We start from the raw sequence: 8,221 nt of genomic DNA, 5'->3' as shown, positions 1-8,221 counted from the left end.
CAAGAGGGCAATTGTGGTGTACCTTATCTCAGCAGGCTGCATGGTCTGGTTTGTTATGTGGTGACATTAACATGGTTTGCTCTCATCATGATTTAGCTACTGGTTTTGCGCAAATCATGCCTAGTGAATGCATTCATTGGGATGCTCTTAAGGATCACTTGGGGCTTGTTGACTTATGGAATCAGGTTCACGGTACTACTTATGGGTATTCTTATCATTTAGCTTCCCACAATTGTGTTTGGGGCTTGTGGACTTATGGAATCAAGTTCATGGTACTACTTATGGAACTAGGTTCATGAACACATTCATTGTATTGCTCTTTGGGATCACTTGGGGCTTGTGGACTTATGGAATCAGGTTCATGGTACTACTTATGGGTATTCCTATCATTTAGCTTCCCACAGTCGTGCTTGGGCAAGATCGGATAGAATGTATGTGCAAATGTGGATTGTTGGCTACCTCCTTCATGTGTTATTTCAGTCCAGTATGCAGCTCATCGGCTGGATCACTTTCCTATCATTCCTACTTTGTCTTGCTTTCATTGACAAGTATGTATGCATGGGCTTTGTGTGAAAAGGCCATTCATGATCAATAATAGGAATTTGGGGAACCCTTTGTTTAAATCGGCTATTTTCTCATGTATTGCAAATTTGGTTACCACTGATGCATCCTTGTTATATAAATGGGAATCTCTTATGCATGGTTTTCAGCAAAGTATTTGGTCTTGTGGTAAAGCTATAACAACTCATAACAGCCAGCATAATTTGTTGGCACAATCTTAATTGGACAGGTTAAGACTTCAAGGCAATAATGGGTCTCTCTCACTGAAAGATGAAGAACAGATTAAACAAAGTGTTCAAGTTTTACAAGATGCGGATAAAGAAGCAGCATGTAAAGCTTGTTTCTTGTCTAGAAAGCTTGCTTTCTTTGATGCTCATTGTATTTCAAGGGAATTCTTTGCAAGATTTAAAGGTACAAAGAGAAACTTATCTTTCATGACAAAGCTTGTTCTTGAAAATGGAGATTTTATTACGTCAGGAACTCAAATGGCAAGGGTTCTAGTGGACTACTTTAGTAATATTTTGGATGATAAACCTCTTATGTCAACAACACAATCTAATGTTGTTCATACTTTGCTTCCTTGCATTGAGTCCTCCACTATTAATAGACTTGAAAATCCCTTCTCTTGTGGAGACTTGCATTATGCTCTATCTACATCAGGGAATGAAAAGACACTTGGTCTTGCTGGTGGACTAGATATCAAGGTGTATTTCATGGACAACTCTTGTTTACGGCCGATGTTCCCTGGGATATTGCTCGAAGGAAGCTTCTTGAGGATGCATTTATTATTTCTGATAACAAATGGCAGAGGAAAGTGTTGAGAGTAATACCCTCATAGGTATTACTCTGGATTTTGTAGCTCGGATTTTGGAAGGAATATAAGAGATATTTTTCCAAAAATAAAAAATAAAAAAAGCACGTGCGCGCGCGCATACACACACACACACATATAGCTGCATGTATGTATGCATGTATGTATGTATGTATGTATACACACACATACACACACAGGTGCATATATGTAGGTGAGTACAGTGTGAGTGCATATATGGTGACGTGAGTGCATATATGTACGTGAGTGCAATTTGAGTGCATATAAATATAAATAAAAGGTGTGTGTGTGTGTGTGTGTGTGTACATACATACATACTTCTACTTATTGTAGCAATTTTGGTATCAAGTAGGGATGAAAATGTAATGCAAAAAAGCATGTCAACTCTACTTTTCTTTCTTGCAAAGAAAGACAATCACATTATTGTAAAGAGAGACAAAACAGATAAGGTTCCTCTAGGGAGGATTACACTTTACTAAGATTTAGGAACACTAAGACATAAGCCAAATCCTTTTCTTTCCACATAGCTAGAGACTTCAGCTTTTACCTACCTCTTAAACTAGCAATTATATTACTTCGTAGTAACCATTACATACTGCTACTTAATGGGCCTCCCCTTTAAGGGGATAAAATAAGATGTACCATACAGGTTTATGACAAAATGAATTCTTAACTCTCAAAAGTAATGACATATAGTTAAAACTTTAAGTGAATTATGTAAACTGTCAAAACTAAGGGCTTCATGAGTTTAACCAACCTACAACTTATTGAGTGTAACTGACCACAATAGCCTCTTTAATATTTATGTGTGCGTGCATGTGCACGCTCAACTACCCATTCTCTGAAGGTGTGCCAGTGTTAGCCAGTTTCCTCTTGCTGCACAAAATCGTGTAAAAGCATTGGAAATGAACTTGCCACCTTTATCAGCCCAAATCTTCACTGGTTTATCTAAATCCTTTTTTACCATGGCATGCCATTCTTTGAAATGAAAGAAAATGGTCTTCTGCGATAAGAAAATCAGAAATACACCCAAGTAAACCTGCCGTAGTCATCTACACAAATCAGTGTGAAGCACCTCGAGAGGTGCCAAAGCCCACCTGGTAGCTCAAGGCTCTTGATGTCGCTTGCCACCACAGATACACGAACTACATTGACCGTGCTTGCTGTCGACATTGGGCAAGCCAATCACCATCCAGTCCTAAAAAGCTCGAAGCAACACATTCACATTCAAGTGACCATATCAATAGTGACACAAATCACTAATAGAAATGCCTGTAAGGGAAGATACATCGAGAGTTTGTAGATACCATGGTGCACTCTACCACTCCATACGACTTGACTTATGGTGATGTCCCTGATAGCAACAGAATGATCATCGAACTCAACCCGCTTGCCAGTCTTGTGCACCTCATGCACTGACAAGAGATGAAATATACAGAACTCGAGAGGAATGTTTCCCCCCTTTGCCCATCAAGAACTATCTCCATCCTGCCCTCACTATGGATCGGTATGGTGGATTTATTACCGATAAAGATATCACTTGGATGTCTCTTGTGAGATCCTGTAGCAAATCTTAGGAAGGGGTTATGTGGCGGGAAGTACAACTGTCGAGAATCCATGCTGCAGTTTTGACAACTGTTGCTAAGGACTTGGCACTCTGCTGAGGGCGTTTTCGTGAATAGTGACCTTTCCTGCCACAATGGACCTGCCTCTTGGCCTTCACCGCCTCTAATCAACAAAGAATAAAAGGCTGAATACTTGGAAGACAAATGAGAGAGCAGTGTGATGGCCATGTCCTCCAAAGAGAGACCTCCTTTCCCACCTGAAGGACCTCCTGCTGAAGTGCCTGTAGCTTGTTGATGTGTTCATGCATCATCAACACCCCCATCATGGCTTCCAAGGAAACCCGCTTCATCAGAGAGACTCGATTGTACAGTGAGGACAGATGCTCGCATATCACTCGCACTATGCGAACACGGGCATTAACACGATCCCACAACTGCTTTTGCTTCTCGTTCTTGATGTACAAGCAGTGAAATCCCCTCCTAGTCCATATCTGGCCGTGGAACACCAATCGTGATGAAGTCACAAGTCATAAGACTCCAAGACTAACTCCATCATCACCTTCTAGATGCCATAGTTGTTCCCATCGACTTGGCAATCGATGGGGAACGCCAAACTTCTGGGTAGCTCCTGAAGATGACCCCTTCCCTTCTACCATGTCAAGAAGTCACATAGTGTGAAGGGGACGGTCGGAAAAAGATGAAGAAAAGGCTGCAACCAACTGCAAGGTTGCTTCCAGCAATGACAGCCACCTTCTACCTGCTCCTCCAAGTCCCGAACATCCCGAAACTTCCTCCAATCAGCACCGTGAAAATCTGTCCACCAAGATCTCTCTCTCTATCTCAAAGGTATCACACTCGAGCTCTAATACCATGTCAAGATGTGCAGCGAAAAATAACAGAAAATTGAAATAGCCAAGACAGAGGAGAAGATGAACAACAAAGACAAGATCTGCCTAAAAACAACTGCTGAACTGCACAGCTCCAATCACAAGGGGATGATTGACACTAGTAGCTATGTTAAAATTGGATTCAGCGCTTGAAGTCAAACGATCATCAAAGTTCCTACGGATATGAACACCATACAACTTCAGAGGCTCATCAAATGATGCAACTGGTCCACCTGAGCTGCCACAGGTACTAGCTCTAAATTTCAGGAGATATTCGTTGGCTCCAATCACATCCCCCACACTGATTGACATTCGATCAGGAACCAAGCATTGTTGATTCATCAGCACTGTCATAAGTGTTGCCTTATATATTATATATTATATATCATATATATATATATATATATTTATTTATTTTAAGGGGGCTTCGACCCTTATGCTTACCGAGCTCTCCGTCCTTGGGATGCTTTTGGTGCTTGCTTTTTCCCAGGTCTCATATCTACTTGGCGTCCTTCAATGAAAGGAATTTTTTCTTTATTTATTTTTTAACTTTCCACTAGCTTAGTGCTCAATACCCTTGAGATGCTAGTTTTGTTCTCATATGAAGATTTCCAATGGCATAGATATTTTTTAGATTAAAAGAGAGTTTTCTCTATATAGTGATTAAAACTTTAATTGTTGGATGGTCTTTAAGTAAATGTTGTGTTTTGGTTAAGTATATTCATTTGATATCAATATAGATGTTAGCTCCATGACTTGGATGTGGTTATCCTTGTAAGGATACCTAGCTTGATTATTTGATTTAAAAGTTCCTTGGTAAAGTACTGACTCTCTCTCAATAGAGATTATGGCATGTGTAGTAACCAAGAGGGTGGCATGGAATTCTTCATATGACATATGAACAATACAAAACCACCCTCGGTATGACTCTATTAAAGAGGAATATGATGGCTTGGGCAAAAGAGTGGAAAGAGCATTATTCACGAATTCCACCCCCCAATAAACTACCCTTAGGTATGTCAAGATACTCCATATTCTTACGCTTGGTGTAATTTGAAGATCCAACACGTCTTGGATCTCTAATGCACATCTTTAAGAATATAGCACAAAACTTTGGGAGTGCATGATTGATATGTATGATTCCATAGGTATTAGAGAGGATAAGGCTCTTAAACCGCCTTCCATTTTCGACAATATTTTACCTAAGTCCCACAAAAGTGGATTCTTCCAAAGGCCCCATGGTTTTATCCACAAAAGAGCAAGAAACAGTCAATAAGATCATTGCTTCCATTGGAACTCCAACAGGCTACATACACTTGTTAAGAGGTGCCTTTGCAAAGATCAAGAAAAAGGTGATCACCAAGAAGAAACAAGTCAAGGATAGCAAGAAGAGAAAGAAAGGTGCCCAAAAGAAATGTGCACAATTATCACAACTCTTGGGGCTTAAGTCTCATGATTGGCATAAGATACTGCAAGTAAGTCTCTTTCTCTATCTTTTACTCTCTTCAAATGTCTCAATAATATCATATCACGTATCATGATATCCATTACTTGAGTGAGGTACACATTACAATCTTTTGGTATTCCTCTCTATTATTCCCTAAACTCATTATATGTTGTTTTCTCCAATCAAGTAAACTCAATGCATAGGTTTGTTAGCTCTAAAGAGACTGACAAGTTGGACATAGCGATGGCTCAAAGTTTAGCAATGGAAGCCATGTGTGCCATTGAAGATACATTTCCACACTCCATTCTTGTCAATCAAGTACATGTCCTTGTCTATGTTGTAGGAGGAGATAGGTATTTGTGGAGTGGTACATACACGGTGGATGTTTTTCCTCAAGAGATTCATGAAGACTCTCAAAGACTTTGTTTGACAACAAATACAAGCAAAGGTAAGTATGGCCAAAGGATGGATTATACAAGAGACCTTTGTCCACATGTCAGCTTATCTTTTTAAGATGGATCCTTCCATACCAAGTGTATCGTTCGATGAGGTAGATCCAACGGCTCTGCGGGGGGCCGGGGGGCGCGGCTCCGGGGGTGTTCGGGCACGGCACCAGGGGGGCCGGCCGGGGGGTGTTCGGGCACGGCACCGGGGTGCGAGGACACGGCACCGCGGGGGCTGGGGGTGTTCGGGCACAGTAGCATGGGGGCCGGGGTGTGAGGGCACGGCTCGACGAGGGCCGGGTGGCGCGGCACCGAGGTGTTTGAGCATGGCATCGAGATGTGAGGGCACAGCACCACGGGGGCCGGGTGGCGTGAGGACACGGCTCGCCGGGGGGGGGTTCGGGCATGGCTTCGCAGGGGGGGTTTCGGGCATGGCTCCGCGAGGGGGTGGGGGGCATGAGGGCACGGCTCCGGGGGGTGGGCCGGGGGTTGTGACGGCGGCGGGGGGCCGGGGGTGTGACAGGGGGGGACGAGGGGCCGAGGGGCACGGCTAGGGGTGTAAGGCCACGGCTCCGCGGGGGGCCGGTGGGCACGGCTCCACGAGGGGGCCGGTGGGGGGCACGGCACTGCGGTGTGAGGCCACGGCTCTGCGAGACGAGACAGGGGCCCGGGGGGCACGGCACCGGGGTGTGGGCACGGCTCCGCGGGCGGGGGCCTAGGGGGGCACGGCACTGGGGTGTGAGGGCACGGCTCCGCGGCCCGGGGGGTAACGGCACCAGGGTGTGAGGCCACGGCCCCGCGGGGGCCCGGGGGGCACATCTCCGAGGGGGGCTTCGGGCACGGCACCGTGGGGGCCAGGGGGCGTGAGGGCACGTGGTCCAGGGGGGCAAGCGGGGGGTGTACACCGCGGGGGCCAGGGGGGCGTGAGGGCACATCTCCAGAGGGGGCGGGCGAGGGGGTGTTCGGGCGGCACAACACCGCGGGGGCCGGGGGGGTGTGAGGGCACGGCTCGCGGGGGGGAGGGGGGTTGTTCGGGCACGGCACCGCGAGGGCCGGGGGGAGCGTGAGGGCACGGCACCACGGGGGGCAGGGGGCATGGCTCCTGGGGGGTTCAGGCATGCACCGCGCGGGGACGGTGGGCGTGAGGGCACGGCGTCCCGGGGGGCGGGCGGGGGGTGTTCGGGCACGGCACCGCGGGGGTCGGCGGGCATGAGGGCACGGCTCCCGGGGGGCGAGTGGGGGGGGTGTTCGGGCACGGCACCACGAGGACCAAGCGTGCGTGAGGGCACGGCACGCGGGGGGCATGAGGGCACGGCATGCAGGCCGAGGGGGGCATGAGGGCAAGGCTTCGGGAGGGCGGGCGGGGGGGCGGGGGGGCACACAATGCAGTGCGAGAGCACGGCTCCGCGGGGGGGGGCTGGGGGTTGGGGTGAGCGCATGGCACACGGGGGGTGGGGGGGCGAGGGGCCCGTGAGGGCACGGCATGTGGGGGGGCCAACCGAGAGGTGTTTGGGCACGGCACCGCGGGGGGCGGGCCGAGGGGGCGTGAAGGGCACGGCACCGCGGGGGGCCGGCGGAGCGTGATGCCACGGCACGCGGCGGCGGGTCGAGGGGGCGTGAAGGGCACGACTCCGAGGGGGCAGGAAGGGCACGACTCCGAGGGGGCGGGCCGAGGGCCGTGAAGGGCATGGCTCCGAGGGTGGGGGGCGTGAAGGGCACGGCATGCGGGGGGCAGGGGGCATGACAGCACGGCACGCGGGGGGGCTGGGGGGGCGAGGGGCACGTGAGGGCACGACACGCGAGGGGCGAGTCGAGAGGTGTTCGAGCACGGCACTGTGGAGGGGCGGGCCGAGGGCTGTTTTGCGCACGGCACCGCAGGGGGCCGGCGGAGCGTGATGCCACGGCATGTTGCAGCGGGTCGAGGGGGCGTGAAGGGCACGGCTCCGACGAGGGGACAGGCGAGGGGCCGTGAAGAGCACGGCTCCGGGGGCAGGGGGCGTGACAGCACGGCTCCGGGGGGCATAGTGATGCTCTGGCCCAAAAAGGGTGCAGCACCAGGACTTCCCAAGAGGTCACCCATCCCAGTACTGTTCTAGCCCAAGCGCGCTTAACTACAAAGTTAGCGTGCTGGTATGACCGCACCACATCAAAGTAGCAAATCCAAGAGACTACAAGAAAGAGAAAGGAGCAGGTTTCCCGTATCGTGGAACATTCCACGTTTCCAAGACTCCGAAGGGGCGTTTCCAAGAGAGTGCACAATGTGGGGGGCATCCAAACAACACCCTTGGCAGAAAACAGTCCTCCTCGCACCATCCTTCCAAGTCCACCCACGCAGACACTTGGGCAAATACGCCTCCCCACATCCAGTTGAGTTCACCGCGCGGCGTAGTCGTTGAGGCAAACACTCATGCGTACATCCATCCGAGTGCGTGCATGATCCGCGGGCGTTCTGAAGTGCAGGTGACGCCCCCGGTACACAGATTGTA

At 49.5% G+C, this 8,221-nt stretch overlaps 1 long non-coding RNA gene across 1 annotated transcript in view; it reads right to left on the bottom strand.

The window, feature by feature from the left end:
- Window positions 1-3,948: 3,948 nt before the first annotated feature.
- The window catches only part of LOC147621701 (uncharacterized), a 139,985-nt gene continuing 135,712 nt past the window's right edge, over window positions 3,949-8,221 (bottom strand). Inside the window, exon 3 of the long non-coding RNA XR_015269902.1 lies at window positions 3,949-4,020. This is a non-coding gene — a long non-coding RNA (uncharacterized LOC147621701). The remainder of the gene's footprint in view (window positions 4,021-8,221) is intronic.

The sequence above is a fragment of the Cibotium barometz genome, chromosome 30 (assembly GCF_041138505.1).
Source record: "Cibotium barometz isolate CiBa-2024 chromosome 30, ASM4113850v1, whole genome shotgun sequence".
Taxonomy (NCBI): Eukaryota; Viridiplantae; Streptophyta; class Polypodiopsida; order Cyatheales; family Cibotiaceae; genus Cibotium; species Cibotium barometz.
The sequence above is the reverse complement of the archived record's forward strand: the minus strand, read 5'-3'. Positions and strand labels throughout refer to the sequence as shown.